General features: G+C 37.4%; 1 long non-coding RNA gene across 1 annotated transcript in view; it reads left to right on the forward strand.

The window, feature by feature from the left end:
- The window catches only part of LOC118156456, an 18,827-nt gene extending 1,956 nt beyond the window's left edge, over positions 1 to 16,871 (forward strand). The window contains exon 3 of the long non-coding RNA XR_004746275.1: positions 16,659 to 16,871. This is a non-coding gene — a long non-coding RNA (uncharacterized LOC118156456). The remainder of the gene's footprint in view (positions 1 to 16,658) is intronic.
- The last annotated feature ends 914 nt before the right edge of the window (positions 16,872 to 17,785 follow it).

Below are 17,785 nucleotides of genomic sequence, written 5' to 3' on the forward strand. Positions count from 1 at the left end.
GGAAGGGAAGGGAAGGGAAGGGAAGGGAAAATTAGACTACATACTTCTTAAAAATAAGCCACTAAACCCGGCTGATTTTAAAAGGTATATACTGAACCCATGGAAAAACAAAACTGGCTTCAGTTAGTTTAATCTGACTACATTAGGACAGTGTTTTCTGTGGAGGAACAATAGAAGAGAAATCCACTACAATAGAAGCAATTAATTGAAGGTTAGAGATTCTCAGCATCAGCAAAGAGAAGGAAAGGCCGTGAAAAATTGAAAATGAGAAGGAAAATAGTAAAAGTATTCCTCTAAAGGTCAAGCAAAATATCAAAGAAACTACTCAATGGAAATGTCATTAATTTTAAAACCCTGAGAAAAGACGCAAATAGAAGGACCCATGCAAAATGCCTTGTTGAAAACATACCCTTCCTGGACATTACTCCAACTACATTTAAGTGATGTATTACATTGCACATATTATTTGTTATATATATTAAAAAAAAAAAAAAATGGTTGTGTGCCATCAACATTGTTTCACATTCTAATGGAGAAGGACAATACCTTTCAATACCCTAATAAGCTACATATAATAAAAGAAGGAAAATCATTGTCTCGGTGAATATATACCTCTCAGAGTTGAAAAGGTTTAGGGAGTTCTGGTCAACAGACAGTTGAGCCAGCAGCATGCCCTGGCAGCCAAGAGGGCCAACCCTACCCTGGGGTGCATCAGGGGAAGGGATTGTCCGGCTATGCTCTGTGCTGGTGAGGCCTCACCTCACTATCATGTGCAGTTTTGAATACCACAGTATAAGGACATAAAACTATTATAGAATGTCTAAAGGAGGTCTACGAAGATGGTGAGGGGTCTAGAGGGGAAGACATATGAGGAGAGACTGAGGTACTCAGCCCAGAGCAGAGCAGGCTGAGGGGAGGCCTCATGGCGGCCTGCAGCTCCCTCACGAGGGGAGCGGAGGGGCAGGCGCTGAGCTCTGCTCTCTGGGGACAGTGACAGGACCCGAGGGAACGGCATGGAGCTGGGACAGGGGAGGGTCAGGCTGGGGGTTAGGGAAAGGTTCTGCACCCAGAGGGTGGTCGGGCACTAGGACAGGCTCCCCAGGGCAGTTATCATGGCAATGAGCCTGACAGAGTTAAAGGAGCATTTGGACAATGCTCTCAGACATCTGGTCTGATTTTGGGGTGGTCCAGTGTGGAGCCAGGAGTTGCAATCATTCTTTGCGGGTCCCTTCCAGATTGGGATGTTCTCTAGTTCTATAATTTTGAAAAGAGTCTGCTAGAAGTATACCTGGCATTTATTTCAGTTTCCTGACACCCTGAAGAGGCAAATAGTCTTCTGATCCAAGAACTTACAGCAACTGAAATCAGAATGTAGCCTTTTTTGAGGCTTATTGGATTCTCTAGGTTCCTTGCATGAGGCAGTGTCAGCTAGTCTGGAAAATATCATTTATGCCACAGTGTTATTTCCACATTTCTATGAGTTATTTTTTAATTATAATAATAATGTATAACTGTAGTGCTAAATTAATCACAGACAAGTTCATTTAGCTACAGAATTATGATACTTAATAGTAATAACAGTAACAATTGTCCCTATGAAATAACAAGAAAAATGCATTTCTGTGTTAAGAATTAAAGCTCTCTGGCACGTTACTTATTTCCTGAACAAATCATAAGTCCATAATCCTCACTGAGAAGGAATGTAATGACTTCACAGCTAGCACCCAAACTGAGGCATGGTAGTGTAAAACTCCACACTGCTGGTTCTGTAATATTTTACCACCCAAAGTAGTAAAGTAGCTCTTTCAAATCTTGAGCATGCTGCATTATAATGATTAGACAAGAATCCTGTGTCAGTCCCCCTTATGTCATCTCATTCCCATCTAAACTGATTTTTCCCTGGCACTTACAATTAAAGATTGAATATGTCTTTTCCTATATTTCCAAAAACAGAGGTAATAAAACCTACATGTTTTTATTTCGACAGTATTGCTTTATAGTTTAGTAGATGAAAATCAGTGAAAAATGAACATTTTTTTTGTTTTTCTTTTTGCTTTTTATTATTATTATTATTTGATTTGTTTGTTTGTTTGTTTTTGGATTTGTTTTCTTTTAACTTCAGGCACATCATTTATCCTAAAACATTCTGTCACCTGGAAGCACTGTAGAAAATAAGGACCTCAGCCAACTGGTGCCAATACTAACAATATCCCAGACATCTTTCCAAGTCTTGCCATACAGGAGACTAAGTGCCTCAGAGCAGGGCTAGTGGAGAAGTCTCAATTTTTCATTAGAAACTGATGATTTGAAGAAATACCAGGATACAAATATTGTTTATTTCCTCAGAGTCGTTGACATGAATTAACTAAAACATGTCCTTCCACATAAATTAAACTTTTTGTTTTTTTACTAAGTTCATTTTTACTTCACAATAAGCAGTTGTGAACTGCTGTCACTGTTATAAAACACCAACAAACCTTCTATCCCCAGTCTAGAAACTATCAAATAAAGACAAGAGATAATCAACACTTGTAAAAGAAAAATCTGGTGTATAATCTGGAAATCTGAACAGCTACTAATACGAGGAAAACATTTACATTTATTCTACTCTATACCAATTGCAAGCAAAATTTTGATAAAAATCAACTAAGAAACAACCCCATAAATTTAATCTTCAAGAAAACATAACAATATTAATGAAAAGTATAAATTGAAACTAAACAGATAACAGAAAATCAGTTTATTAACTAAACCAACTAGAAATATTATCTCTGAAATTATCTGTATTCAGCATAGGGATATGCAAATCTCTCAGAAAACGGAATTTTATTCTACAGTGCTAAGTCAATTATTTCAGTCTGAATCAAGTCCTAGGTTTCAAGTTGTCAATTTAAATTGAAAGCAATTAGAAATTAAATGTTATTGTATATCATTTTGACAAGGATATAAACCTAGTGTGTGGAGGTCTCAAAAAAACTCAGAGGAACCTAGAAGGAAAATACGAGCTTAATTGTTGCTTTCCCACCATAACATGTAATAAGTATTAAAGCCAACTAAATAAGCATTGGCTAATGTGGAAAAGAACATTCAGATTTAAGTCACACCTTGTATCAGCAAGTCCTGAAAGTGCAGAGGAATTGGAAGCAAGTGTTCATTTTTACAAGACTCAAATATCACCTACTCCACAAACAGGTGAAATGATTCTAACACTTTAAAACAAACTTAAGACCTGTAGAAAAAAATAAAATATTCTGGATGAAGAGAGAAGAAGCTATTTCCAATGTCCTACATCCCGTAATTTAGGATGTGTGGGAAAAAACATCTGCATAACGATAAATACAGACCATGTCTCATCTGGTAAGATTGGAAAGAATTTCCATCTGATCCCAAATCTGGCTGGTTAAACCAGAATGTACAAGAAGCACACATCAACTAGTTATCTGTAGGTTATTCAAATATCCACATATGTACGTGCATGTACTCATGTGCACACATACTGAATTTTGCAATCATCTTTAATATCTGAGAGTAAGATAGAAAAAATCACCCAAAACTAAATTATGCACTAAGGAAAAGATTATTTTTCTTATGTTGAGTCTTGAAGCATGAGAATAATACAAAATAATTATGATGCAATATAATAAAATTAAACAATATAAATCATCTTGGATATATCATTAGAGCTTATGTTCTAAAACTTAAAATGCTATTTTTCTCCCTCCAAAAAGTCTGATATTCTGTCATACAATTCTTCAACTGTTTACCAAATATAAAATCAAAAATAATGCAATGTACCATTAAAAAAAAAAAAAAAAAAAAAAAAAAAAAATACATAGTAAGATGACTAAGTGCCAGGTCCTGCATTTTGATCAAAACAACCCCATACAACGCTACAGGCTTGGGGCAGAGTGGCTTGAGAGCTGTGCAGAGGAAAAGGATCTGGGGGTGTTGGTCGATGCTTACCTGAACATGAGCCAGCAGTGTGCCCAGGTGGGCAAGAAGGCCAACGGCATCCTCGCTTGTATCAGGAATAGTGTAGCTAGCAGGACCAGAGAGGTGATTGTCCCCCTGCTTCTGGTGAGACCACACCTCGAGTACTGTGTTCAGCTTTGGGCCCCTCAGTACCAGAAGGACATTGAGGCCCTGGAGTGTACCCAGAGAAGGGCTACAAAGCTGATGAAGGGCCTGGAACACAAGTCCTATGAGGAGCGGCTGAGGGCAAAGGGGTTGTTTAGTCTGGAGAATTGGGGGCTCAGGGGAGACCTTACTGTTCTCTACAACTGCCTGGAAGGAAGGTGTGGGGAGCTGGGGGTCAGGCTCTTCTCGCAGATAACCAGCAATAGAACTAGACGGAATGTCCTCAAGTTGCACCCGGGAAGGTTCAGGTTGGAAATTAGGAGATATTTCTTCTCAGAAGGAGCAGTCAGGCATTGGAACAGTTTGCCCAGGGAGGTGGTAGAGTCACTGTCCCTGGGGGTGTTTAAGGAAAGGTTGGACATGGTGCTTAGGGACATGATTTAGTGGGTGATATTGGTGGTATGGGAATGATTGGACCAGATGATCTTGGAAGTCTTTTCCAACCTTAGTTATTCTGTGATTCTATGGAGACAAAATGGTGTCCATCAATTATATTATATCACCTATGTGCCAAATTAGAGGTGACTTTTCCTGTTTTCCAGACACAGCATTCATTGATTACTGTCACTTCTGAAATAGGAAATAATGGTTGAGGTAAGAGAAAATCTCAGGGAAATGAAAAGAGAAGACTATGGGATATACAAAGGGTCATAACTAGTCTAAGTAAATTTTCAGTCAAGATTAGTTTACCAATTTACTTATATTTCAAGTCAAGGGGGTATGTCTTTCCATTATGTGGAATGGTCCTGAATTTGTCTGATAAGTCTGAATTTCCCTGCTAAGCTGGTGTAAACTTAGGCACAACTAGCTCCCTACCTGAAGTACTGTGTTCAGCTCTGGGGTCCCCAATATAGGAAGGGCATGGAAGCATTAGAATGAGTCCAGAGGGAGCCTCAAGGATGATCAAAGGACTGGAGCACCTCTCCTATGAAGACAGGCTGAGAGAGCTGGGGTTGTTCAGCCTTGAGAGAAAAGGCTCCGAGCAGACCTTACAGTGGCCTTCCAGTACTTAGAGGGGTCCTACAGGAAAGATGGAAGGACTCTTTGTCCGGGAGTGTGGTGATAGGACAAGGGGGAATGGTTTTAAACTAACAAAGGATAGATTTAGATTAGCTATTAGGAAGCAATACTTCATTATGAGAATGGTGAGGCACTGGAAGAGGTTGCCCGGAGAAGCTGTGAATGCCCCATCACTGGGGGTGTTCCAGGCCATGCCATGGCTTTGAGCAACCTGGTGTAGTGGGAGGTGTCTGTGCCCATGTCAGGGGTGTTGGAATTACATGATCTTTAGGGTCTCTTCCAACTCAAACCATTCTACGATTCTACGATCCTTGTGAGTCCCTTCCAACTCAGGAGACAGTATGATTCTACCATGTGCATGTAGAATGACCTAGTCTACAAACCCATATTTAATTTTTCTTTTTAAATTACCCACTCTTTTTTTAGGGCTGTCTACGGAGGAATAATGTGAGGATTATAAATTTCTAAGAAGCTAATATAAGAGATAAAGGGAGAGCTGTTCTCAAAAGCACCAGTAGAGACATTTAAAGGAGTTGCACATCAGTGTAATGGGGATTATATTGTATGTGAACTACAGATACTGCTAATTTCTTCCTTTCTCCAGCTGTTGTTTGACTTGGCCTCACAACTACTCTTTACATTCTGATAGTTTTTCTTGCTCCTCAATACTTGCAAGTTTCTGTCAGTCTTTTTCTACAAGCGACAGTTCTGACAATGCATTTCTCATTTGGAGAACCCTCCTCAGGTTTGTCACAGTTTTAATCTCTATTAAACTGTTTCTCTTCTGACCCAGATCTATCTGTGATCCATGGAACCTGTATGTGTGATCAAGCTGATAGAAATCTTGAAATTAGAATAATAATGTCTGACTGGTCTTGACTAATTGCATATGTGGAAATAAAAAATAAATAAAAGCAGAATTGAATGGATCATTAATTCAGAGACAGATAAATAAATTAATAGAGAGGTTGCACAAAACAACCATACATACTCTGGTGAGACAAAGAATTATGCAGACCTATCCTGTTACAATACACATTCAATCACAATGTTTGTCTGCATATAATGTCTAAATCATTCAGCCTTTTACAGCACAGACATAGCCTCAACCTCGTCTGCTGCAGGACTAAATTGTGCTTGTTTGCTTTTCCTTACACAACAGAAAGGCCAAGGAGCTTGATTGTTCCCTCGAGGTCCAGTGCCCTGTCTCTTGCCTGACAGAGACAACAGTTTTGCCTCTTCAGTTCCTGGCCTCCTCAGTGTTGTGGCTCATCAAGTAATCACATTGCTATTGGCACCACTGCTGTCCATTGCATTTGATTTTACATGGGGGAATTATTAAGTATTTTATCAGTTACGTTCTCCCAGGTTTCTGGCCTGTTTCCTTTAATCTTACCATCTTCTTTGACAGTGAGACAGAAAGACAGAGATGGACAGAGAGAGAAAGAGAGAGAGAGAGAGGAATAAATAAGGGGTTATATTGTGTAGTGATAAGATCTACTCTTCCAGGGCATCCCCTATAACACTATAATATCATTTTGCTTCCTTCCAGTGAAGTGTATTTTGAACAACAAAACAACAACAAAAAAAAACTTTCAAATAGTATGAACTCATAAAGCATCATCACAGACAAACTTTTGAAGAATAAAATATTTGATTCTACTCTTCAAAAACTTCAGCAATATTCAGTAATGAACTTCACGCATTTTAAATAACACCAGATGAATGTTAAATTAAATAAAGATATAGCTAATAAACTCAGGGATGCTAGAAATAGAAAAGTAACGTGTTCACAGAGAAGTAATGAAGAATGAAAAAGTCTTTGAGAGTAAACTCTCCAACACACCAGCTGGGAAAAAATATATCCAAATGAAAAAAGTAGTGTCTAGCATTTACATATTTTGTTACTGTATGAGAACAGAAAATGGAAAACTGGGAGTGTTCATAGGTTTGGTTTTCCATGTAAAATTACTAAAATATTTTTTTAAAGGGGGAGGGGAGAAACATTGTAGATAATGAACAATTTTTTAAAGACATTCTTAATCTGCTGTAACAATTAGATGATGAATAATAGTTTCATTGATGAAAGAATAGGTTGAAGATCAAAAATGTTTATCTGAAGTGATCTGAAAGCCTTAAAATAATTCCATGATGCAGAATATTTCTCTGACCTGCCACTGTTTCATTATCTTTTCTCTTGCTATTTATTTTCTGCTTTCCTTTCTTTTCTTATCTCACTGACATTTTCCAACCTCAAAGTTAAACTGGCAACGCCAATGCAACAATGATCTGCCACGAGTAGCAGACCCCTACCAACAATAAATTAAGTTCAAGTATGTGCATTAGGTTAGGGGTCTGCCAACAGTCAGAACTTCCTGACATTATAGAATCATAGAATGCGTTGAGTTAGAAGAGACCTTAATCAAATCACCTAATTCCAACCCCCCCTACTATGGGCATGGACACCTCCCACTAGATCAGGTTGCTCTAGCCTGGTGTTAAACCCTTCCAGGGATGAGGCATCCACAACTTCTCTGGGCAACCTGTTCCAGTGCCCCAGCACCCTCACAGTAAAGAATTTCTTCCTTATCGCTAATCTAAATCTATCATTTTTTAGTTTAAAACCTTTACTCCTTGTCCTATCACTACACTCCCTAATAAAAAGTCCCTCCCCAGCTTTCTTGTAGCCCCCCTTTAAGTACTGGAAGACTGGTATAAAGTCTCCCTGGAGCCTTCTTTTGACTGTTCCAAATCCTAGATGTTGTTTTAAATTCAGCCAGCTGACTGTGATGATAGAAAATCATACCCAACTAGCAAGTAGGAACTCCTTACTCTGCCTAAACACATCTGAATTTTCTCTGAGGTAGGAAAATCATTAGATCCCCATGCTCCACACCTACAATTGGTAGTTGAAGTGAAAGATCTCTTTTGCACAATTTTATTATACACTTTTACATCCACCTGAATTTTAAGGTCTGCTCATAATTAGTCTGGCTATGGAAGGATATTTACAAACTCTTCTCATTGTAAGTATTATGATCATATCTGACACAGTGAACACATCTGGGCTTTTTAGCTTTCTTTTTTTTTTTAGTTTTCTTCAAATTTAACATGAAATTGCTTACAGATAATTCCATGCTTTGTTGTTGTTGTTTTGTTGTTTTGTTTTGTTTTATAAAAATGCAGTTGTTTTACCAGGTTACTTTTGTGTTGTGGAATATACCATCTAGTAAGCACATACACAGAGAAACTGAGCCAGAATCAGTACATATGTATGAATGAGCAGGAAGCTCAGTACCATTAACCCAGTTGCAGAGAAAGTGGCAAGTGTTCCTCCTTCAAATGCAGGCTTTTCATCTCACAACTACCTCCTATCTTTTCCTAGTAACCATTATCTGCTATTATGTGGCTGTTTTTAGGAATAGGGCTACAACTAAAACCCATGACCATGCCTTTAAAGTGAAAATATCCACCATTTCTAATGATTATTTCTAACTTTCTTTCAAGCATCCTATGCAAATTTTACACAGAAATGTTTAATGAAACAGACTTAGACTTAGACATATCATTTTTTAAAACTATTTTTCTATCTCCCTGCACGTAGATATAAGAGTGAGCAACTATCAGAACTGTAGGAAATAAAAAATAGGAAAGATTTCCTATATTTAAAAAGATAGAGAGAGAGATGATATAGTTTACTTAGCCAAATCCCTGTGCTCTTCTATTTGAAGTCCATAGCTTATTCATGATATAGTCTATTTAGAAGTTATCATTTCTTATTTTCTTCAAAGGTATTTTTTTAGGCTACTGATTTTGATGTAGAAATACTGCTGAGATTCTGTAGGTATTGGGAAGACATTTGCAGAAATAAAGCCCTGTTGGAAGCTGATTATATTTGTGATTATAAGAAAAATTCCCCTAGAGATCTTTGTAGGCGGAATTAGCAGTCATAAGGACAGGAAGGTTTAATTATATGTACTATTCTTCTGCTCTGCACAATGTAATCTTGACAGCCAGTGCAGATTATCTGTAACATTCCCCTTCTTCTTTTTTAATATTTTCAGTATGTGTGTATCAATTGCCAGGAACCAAAAAAAAAAAAAAAAAAAAAAAAAAAAAAAAAAGCCTCAAAGACTATAACTACAGATGTAAGGGGAAAAGGTTGGCAATACTGAAGTGCACCTCTTTCTTGATTAATTATACGAGAGCCATTGTCTACTTGGGATAGGAATACTTTTAAGAATATATTTGCTACTAAAAATCACAACTGTTTTCTTGCTTTCCTCCATGAGAAATGGCTTATTATGGAAGCACAGACATCAAACTAAAGTTCTGATTTTGAGACAGTATTTGCACCGTAAGCAGAAATATCCTTCCATCATTGATGCTCAGGACTGAGCAAAAGGATCTCCAGAGCATAAGCTTGAGAAAGCACATAAATGTCTACGTAAAGAGAATGTATAAAGATAAAAAATAATAATAACAATTTTAAAGAAGTTCAACCATTTATCTTTCACTACTTATACAACCAAAAATGAGAACATGGGATAGAACATTTGTTCTCGAGATCTTTGTACATAAACATAAAAAGCCATGGCATGAAATAACATACCCTACAAATTAAGGGCATATTTCAAACTTATTAATGACTTCCTATGGATCCACAAAAAGCACAAAGAATAAGGTGCTTTCAAGCTGCAAAGCAACCTACAACATTACTTCTAAATAACAAAATGAATTCTACTTATAGATAGAGAAACGAGACACCACAGTATATTGCTGTATGTAATATAGATTGCACATAGTCAAGATCTTCAAAGGCAAACATATAACTCTTGTGTAAAATCTAAAATCATATGACATAGATATATGTCATGTCATATATTCAGTCACATACAATCCAAACAACTCTCATGAGTTCCCAGTCCATGTATGTTTTGTTCTTTACCTAGTATCATCTCAGCACATAATTTGTTAATCGTCTTTACAAAAAAGAGTCCATAGATTTAATTAAATATTCAGAATGTTTAAAGAACACCAAGTGTTAAAGTAGAAATTAGTTTATTTCCTTATTTCTTTTATTTCCCACATTTACTTCAAAAATAATGAGAGAAAATGACAATAACAATGTTGAAAAACTGCACGTCTCACAACAGATATCTGTATTCTATTTTAAATAGCAAATCAATGTTTACTGATCTCTGTTCCAGTAAGCACAGTAAATAATAAATATCTTTCCCTAATTTGAAATAAAGGGTGACATAACAATATCACTGAAGAGTCTTATCCATTTTCCTGGAAGAAATTTAGGGGTGAGTAAAGCAGTGTAAGAAAAGTGTGCATTAAAAATATCAGACACAAAATATCAGACATTCCAAGAAGACAGTAAAGACTAGGGTGTAGAAGTATTATATGAGCTTCTTTACATTATAAAGACAAACATCAAACTTAACTCTAATGTATAAAACCAACAATAAACATATACATTTTTTGTTGTTGTTGTTTGTTTATTTGTTGCATCTGCATGCTGAGTACAAAATAAATCTTATTTCCCTTCCTGTCCAGAACAAAATATTCACATTACAGTTTTACTGTAACAACCAAATGTTTAATTATAATATCATTTCCAAACTATCCTGGGAAAATAACCAGGGCAGACAAGTTTTTCTGACTCATATGTCTTCAAAAACTGCCATGAGTACATGCTGGGGGATGGGCAGGGTGGGAGGGAGTGTTGTACAAATTAGATAAGAATTTGAGCCAGCCATGCACCATGGTAAGTTGCCATATCCCTGTAACAGCCCCAGCAGATGAGCATGGAAGCTGACAACCATTGCACTGTTACCCTCTTTGCTTTAGCCTTCAAACTGTGCTCTTTGTCATCAAAGCAAACCTCTAGATAGGAATTTGTCTGTAAATGGCTATAGCGATTTATTGTCTGTCTTGTAACAGCAACATGCTATTTACAGGCTGTATGCCACGTAAAGTATGTTTAGCTTTCTAGTGAGAGGAATATCACCCTCTTGTGTTCCTCCTCCTACAAATCTACATATAGTTCCGGACAGTAAATTGCCTTTTGAGATTTGCCTTTTGAAGATAACTTACCAAGAGATATTAGCCCAACAAGATGCCCCAAATGTCAGTGATTAGATTTTTTCACATGTGAAACTTTCATATAAAATTATGAATAAATAAATAAATAAATAGCCAATTCATAATAGCCACTCTACAAATGTTTTCTTGATACAGTTATGTACAATAATACAGGTAATCACCTCTAGAGACAAAGCTACTGCAAATTAGTTGGGATATTCTGTGTCACTTAAATCTTACTCGGAGTGACATACAATTGTAAAGTTTATCTATATTAGATTTTTTTCTTTTCTTGCAAGAATAAAATTATTTAAGGGAGGTGATTTCTTTCTACATTTCTGATTGGCACTATCAATTCAGCAATATTTAAAGGTCAGGTTGTGTGCAATATTTTGTAGTTTATGTTTCAGATTTGTTTGTGTTTTTTTTTTTTTTTTTCAAGTGCAGGCATGCAATTTACTTTTGAATGTATAAAGACAGAGGGAAACTAATCAAATTGAATGTTTTGAGGAAACAGGCAGAATACTGAAATTATTGATCCTTTTTTATGTTGACAAATGATGAATGATAAACCTTTGAGATACACACTGCTAAGACAACTGTAGTATGGAATTCACATAGATAACACAAGTGGTCCTGTACCATGGCCATGAGTATTACCAAATACTGTCTCTCAGCTTCATAATATATGATCATAAACTATCCTCTTAACATGAACATAATACCCTCATAACAATGAAATCATTTTGCCAAAAAATGTGATCTACGCAAAACAGTAAATTTAGAGTTCTTCTTATATGTTTTTGAAGACATATTTACATATTTACACTTTGCTCCACAAACGTAAAGACTAGAGTATATATAATTGAAAATGAAAGATTAGACATATTTATACAATCCCATTGTAAGCATTCAGTTAGTTATCAAATTCCAATAACAATAATCCATCTGCTGATGTAACTTTAATACCACAGCTTATTGCTGTAGTACTTAACACAATGCTAAGGTCCATTTTCATCACTGAATTACAACCAACATTGTGACTTGCTAGAAGTGCAAAGTCTCCCAAAGGGATATCTGTCACAAGAGCTGGAAACTGGAGATCAGACACAATGTTTGAGGCATGTTCTGCAGAACTTGTATCTACTTTGTGATAAGCACTGATACATGGATGGTCAGCTCAGTAGTTTTTGATCTGCAGTCCACCTGTTTTGAAATACTCTCCACAGCCACTCTTCGCAGCATGCTATGTCAGGAACAGCAGATCGGATAATTATGCACTTTTGTACTACATTGTTCTGGTTGCCCTTAGGAATATTTCCACATCTAAAACAATTTAGTAACACATTTTTTTCTGGTACTATACATATCAGAAAGAGCTCCTAACTTTACTCTGTGTTTTACAAAAGCATGCATAGTCTCTAAAAGGTAACACTTTTCTCTGCTTCCTAACCAGACCTCACACAGATCTTGATTAATCCCTATAAGACAATAACAGTTTTGGAAATAACCACCTTCTGGAACTGCCTGTAGAAATTCTTTGAAACCCTTACACTCACTGATGTGTCACTACCCCATTACTAAAATATTATGACTGTCACCTTTTTTTTCTTTTTTTTTTCAGAATTTTTGTAGTCCTAAATGATGATTCAGGGGCTCAATGGTAACAAAAGTAAACAAAAGTTGTTTGCAAATTGTGGAATGACATAAAAATTCACCTTCCTTTCATCAACTAAGATTCAGTCTACTGATTAGTGGGTAAGAGCACTTAACATCAGGGTACAGTGAGATAATATGTTCACAACAGCAATGTCAAAGAACTATTCAAACCAGTAGTCAGAAGCAGATAGCAACAAAACAGTTTTTCAGTCACTGAAACAGGCTTATTTTTATTCAAAATACTTTTAAGGTGGTCAATGAGATGTGATAAATTCCACAGTCTACATTAGGATGAAGCCACATATCTCATAAAAAGGAGACTCATTCAAACAGATAAGCAGTATGTTACTGTATCACCAACTACATCTCAGCCATATTTTCAGTCTGATACTTTAATCACTACTATGACATATGCCAATAACTTGGGAAAAAAAAAAAAAACGATCAAACAAACAACAAAAAAAAACACAACTTTCATAGACAAAAAAAAATGCTTATAAACAGCTCTCCAGTTGAGACACTGGGTGAAATCAAAACACCGAGCCTTTTGTATCAGTCAAATATTTAATATTTAGCATTTTATTTCTAGCTACTGTTTACTTGGCAAAAATCTATGTAGGAAGTTTGTTTTCACTAATATCAATTAAAGAAAAAAAGAAAAAAAAAAAGATTATTTTCATTAATTTCCACATCATTAAAAATACTCTTGTAATATTCCAAGTGTGGTCCTTAACTGATGGAAACCAGCAGAGTTTTATGGAAATCTTTTCTGCATCCTGAATGCAGAAAATTCAGAAAATCCTGAATGCAGAAAATACTCCAAATATTATGAGTACAGGTCTGGTTTAGTTTTATAACTAAATTAATTTATACTTTGAAAGTGCTGTATCTTAGTGCTTTCAACATATTCTCCATCGAATTAAGCAGTTTTACCTCATACCTTTCAGAGTTTATTTCCCTGAGAGTAGAAAGACCTGCTGTATTTTTTAACATTTGCAATAAAACTGAAATCTATTGGTGGCCTTGTGGTCATATTTATATTTGTGTAGACATTTAACTGGTGAACAAACCTAAGATAAATAGAAGGGTGTCAAATTTACAAGTATTTCACTCCTGTATTATTTCACTCCTGCAAATGATCTCTAGTCATTTCAAAGTTGAACTCATGCTATATATACTCTCTACTTCATTGAGTGAAAATGTAGGTCTGATTATTACAATGGATATACTAATATTTATTAGATGTCTTGACTTCAAAAGTCCAAGAACATTAATAGTTTGAAATTTCAAGTAGCCACTACTCTACTGAGATACTCAGAGTAGCTAGAGGCAAATTTATTGCTTCAATATCAAAAGAAAATAAACTAATCAACGTTATTCCAAAGAGATGCAATTACATATAAAAAAGTAAAAACATGGTTACCAAGCAACTATGTTCAGCCTGCATACATTGTCTATTCATAATCTCTAGCAGAGTACAGGAAATGACAGGCTGTCACTACAGAACAGAGACGTGCAGAATTGTGCCATTTCTTTACTCCTTTACCTCCTACAGGAGAGAGATCAGTTATATCCTACTTACAGTGATTAGGTTAAATAACTGCAGTAAGCTTACAATATTAGGGTCATATAATGTGGTGAGAATACTTTCAAGAGTATATATAGCTACTTATCTCTAAAACGTCACTACCATGTATATGCTGGACAAACACCTCTTGCAGATCTCTCTGGGTAAAGATGAGACAGAATTTCCCCAGAGTTTCAGAGGTGGAATCAGCATTTACATTTTGGGCCAACATGTTGTAATTTACAAGTCATTGTTTCGATCCCGCAGTTATAGCAGATGGGCAGATTGTTGTGCCAGCATGAAAAACCATTAACTTCACTGAGGCTCTGCATGGGAGTAACCTTCAGTCTGTACATAGCAAATTACAGGACCAGGGCCTATGATTATTTTTTTCAGGGATTCTAAAAAACAACAGCATTACACTTTCCCAGTGGTCCATCCTTGGTTGCTTTATAAATACATGATAGACTCAAGGCCTAAATTAAGTCAGTAAGGGTTCTGTCATTGCTTTCTATGAATCACAGAATCACAGAATTTTCTAGGTTGGAAGAGACCTCAAGATCATCAAGTCCAACCTCTGACCTAACACTAACAGTCCCCACTAAACCATATCCCTAAGCTCTACATCTAAACATCTTTTAAAGACCTCCAGGGATGGTGACTCCACCACTTCCCTGGGCAGCCCGTTCCAATGTCTAACAACCCTTTCGGTAAAGAAGTTCTTCCTAACATCCAACCTAAAACTCCCCTGGCGCAACTTAAGCCCATTCCCCCTCGTCCTGCACCAGGCACGTGGGAGAACAGACCAACCCCCACCTCGCTACAGCCTCCCTTGAGGTACCTGTAGAGAGCGATAAGGTCACCCCTGAGCCTCCTTTTCTCCAGGCTGAACAAGCCCAGCTCCCTCAGCCGCTCCTCGTAAGACTTGTTCTCCAGGCCCCTCACCAGCTTCGTAGCCCTTCTCTGGAACTGACAACTTCATGAAATTTCTAACAACCTTTATATCTAAAAGAACCATGAAATTATAGGATATTTGTTTTCAAAATCAACATTAAAACAAACAAACAAACACTTGAAAGCTGATACTGCTGCATTTTAACATTATGGCTCGGATAGCAACAATTGATTTGTATTGCAATGATGACAAAAGTACTTGAATGTATATTCAGGCAGCACTGCCAGCAGCAAACAGATATTGAGAACTAGAACTTGAAATTTTGTAAAAACATTTCAGTTGTCTATATTCTCTATTTTCCAAATAGCTTCCTCTTGTCATAAACCAAAAGAACTAAAGAAATGTAAAAATAACTGGTTTATAAGTTGACTAATCGGAGAACAAGAAGGCATAGTTTTTTAATGTATTCCAGTAAAGCCACAAAACAACAAATGATTAAATTATGATAAAGATATAGAAAAAAAGATCATCAATATTTTCTTGTCTTTTAAAGATGGAGTTTATTCTCCATTTTCATCCATTTTTATTTCCTCCAATTGCAGAAAAGCAGTTCAGAGTTTTTATTTCCCTGGTTACAGCATTCATGCAAGTTTGTCCAGTCAGTAGAAACTTACACCTCTTCAACTGCAGGAATGGAGATATTTCCCACCTTATTTTGTGCTAAGATGTATGGATACCATACAGAATTCAGGCTCTTTAAACATCATTGTGTAAGGAGCTGGAGAAAGGCCAAGAGAGTGAGATCTGTTTAGAAGAGCGAAGAGCAACAGAAGCTACATCTACCCCAACATGTTTGCACAGAAATCCATTCTCTTCTCAGATGTCAGGGAAACCTGCTTTCAAGGACTCAGCAGTGGACTGCCTTAGGTCAAGCAAAGGCAGCAGGCATTTTGCTGCACCCATGTTCTGTTCTGAATTACATATCCTCTAAGCAATTAAAATCCATTTATCATTAATATTGGGAATACTGTAGCAAACAACTCTTCTGGGACCAGCAGACCAAATTATGAGGATTTAAGGGGGAGAGAAAGTTCAGCTATATAAGAAAGCATTACTTTATGCTGAGTTAATTGCTAATAACTAATTAATTTGTTCTATTTATTACTAATCATGTATTTCTGGAACTATTAGAATATATCACTTACATAGATAATTGTATTCATAGAATCATTGAATGAATCATAGAATCAGAATGGCTCAGGTTGGAATGGACCTCAAAGATCACAGAATCATAGAATAATTAAGGTTGGAAAAGACCTCCAAGATCATCTGGTCCAACCATCCCCCTACCACCATATCATCTCCTAAGCCATGTCCCTTTGCACCATGTCCAACCTTTCCCTAAACACCCCAGGGACAGTGACTCTACCACTTCCCTGGGCTAACCATTCCGATGCCTGACTGCTTTCTGAGAAATGTCTCCTAATTTCCAACCTGAACCTCCCCTGGCACAACTTGAGGCCATTCCTTCTAGTCCTATCACTAGTTAAAGTTCATCTAGTTCCAGCCCCCTTGCCATAGGCAGGGACACCACCCACTAGATCAGGTTGCTCAGGGCCTCATCAAACCTGGTCTTGAACACTAGAGATGGGGCATCCACAGCCTCTCTGGGCAACCTTTTCCAGTGCCTCACCACCCTCTGAGTGAAGAATTTCCTCTTAATATCTAATCCAAACCTACCCCCTTTTAGTTTAAAACCATTCCCCCTTGTCCTGTCATTATCTGATTGAGCAGAGAGTCATTCTCTGTCTTTTTAAAGGTCCCCTTTAAGGTCTGAAAGGCTGCAATGAGGTTACCCCATAGCCTTCTCTTCTACAGGCTGGACAGCCCCAGCTCTGTCAGCCTTTCTTCATAGGAAAGGTGCTCCAGCCCTCTGATCAACTTTTTGTCCCACCTCTGGACCCACTCTAACAGCCCCACATCCTTCTTGTGCTGGTGGGTCCAGACCTGCAGGTAGGATGCAGCACTCCAAGTGGGGCCTCACAGGAGCAGAGTAGAGGGGAACAATCACCTCCCTCCACATGCTGGTCACACCTCTGCTGATGCAGTCCAGGACACAGTTGGTCTTCTGGGCTGCAAGCATGCACTGCCAGCTCATGTCAAACTTTTTGTCCACCAGAACCCCCATGTCCTTCTCTGCAGGGCTGCTCTCAATGAGTTCTTCTCCCAGTCTGTACTCAAGTCAGGATTACCCCGGCCCAGGTGCAGCACCTTGCACTTGGACTTGATGAGCATTCTGTGGTTCATGTAGGCCCACTTCTCCAGTGTGTTGGTTTTCCTTGTGTGGGCAGCCAAGCTCCACCACAACTGCTGTCTCTCTCCCCCTCCTCAAAGAGGAATGGGGAGAAAATACG

Source organism: Oxyura jamaicensis, chromosome Z (genome assembly GCF_011077185.1).
Source record: "Oxyura jamaicensis isolate SHBP4307 breed ruddy duck chromosome Z, BPBGC_Ojam_1.0, whole genome shotgun sequence".
Taxonomy (NCBI): Eukaryota; Metazoa; Chordata; class Aves; order Anseriformes; family Anatidae; genus Oxyura; species Oxyura jamaicensis.